This window comes from Lactuca sativa, chromosome 2 (genome assembly GCF_002870075.4).
Source record: "Lactuca sativa cultivar Salinas chromosome 2, Lsat_Salinas_v11, whole genome shotgun sequence".
In the NCBI taxonomy this organism is placed as follows: Eukaryota; Viridiplantae; Streptophyta; class Magnoliopsida; order Asterales; family Asteraceae; genus Lactuca; species Lactuca sativa.
The window spans coordinates 55,523,053-55,524,261 of record NC_056624.2 but is presented as its reverse complement, the minus strand read 5'-3'; positions in this window follow the sequence as shown (position 1 = coordinate 55,524,261).

The following is a 1,209-nucleotide window of genomic DNA, read 5'->3' as shown; positions in this document are numbered from 1 at the left end:
ATTTAATATTAATTACATATCAATATTATACATCGAAAGATTGTTGGATGGGTCGATATCGGTACTATCACAAACATTTCATATGAATCAAATCTATCAACATTCATAAAATCTATATTTTATTATCTATAGACCTATAGTATGAATGGATTCATACAATATCTATACAGGTCGAAATCGTCAAAATCACGATGCACATAAAGAACTAATAATTTTTAATTTAGCTCTTGACTTGTGAGCGCTATCAAAGAGTTATTGTCTTTTCATTCTTGATATGGTAGAAAATGCCACCTCGTAGAAATCCTAGACGTGGCGGTGCTGCAAGAGTTGCACCACCGCCACCACCTTTTCCTCCAGCTCCTAAGTTCGACTCGGTAATGTTCCAGGCTGCCGTAACAGCTGTAGTAGCAGCCGTAATGTCCCAAATCAGCACCAATAATGCGGGTGGTGCGAGTAATGGTGGCACAAATTCTAACAACGGGGACAGTCAGGGACGCTCGAGAGAGTGTACCTACAAAGAATTTACTAATTCCAAGCCCAAAACCTTCAATGGAAGCGGAGGTGTCATAGCATTGCTGCAATGGTTCAAGAAAACCAAATCCATCTTCGAAGTATGCGCATGCCCTGAAGCAAACAAGGTCAAATTTGCAACATGCACATTCTCTGAAAGGGCCCTCACTTGGTGGAATGGCCACGTCAAAGCATTGACACTTCCGGTGGCTAATTGGATTACATGGGAAGATCAGAAAAACTAAGTTAATGAAGGAGTACTGCCCAAAGGGGCGAGATACAAAAATTGGAGGAAGAACTTTGGGGTCTCAAAATGACAGGCTCTAACATCCTATCTTACACCTCAAGGTTTAGAGACCTAGTCGTGCTGTGTCCAGGGATGGTTCCCTAGGAAAGCAAAAAGGTGGAAAGATACATATAAGTATGATGATTTACTTACATATACTAAGTCACTGTAGAAAGCTATGGGAAGTAGGCTGGACATGAGTACAACCTACCACCCACATACCGACGGGCAGAGTGAAAGAACCATTCAAACGTTAGAAGACATTCTAAGAGCTTGTGTGATAGAGTTTGGTAAATCTTGGGATACTCATTTACCCCTTATCGAATTCTCATACAATAATAGTTATCACACTAGCATCAAAGTTGCTCCGTTCGAAGCCCTCTATGGTCGTATGTGCAGATCACCCCTGTGTT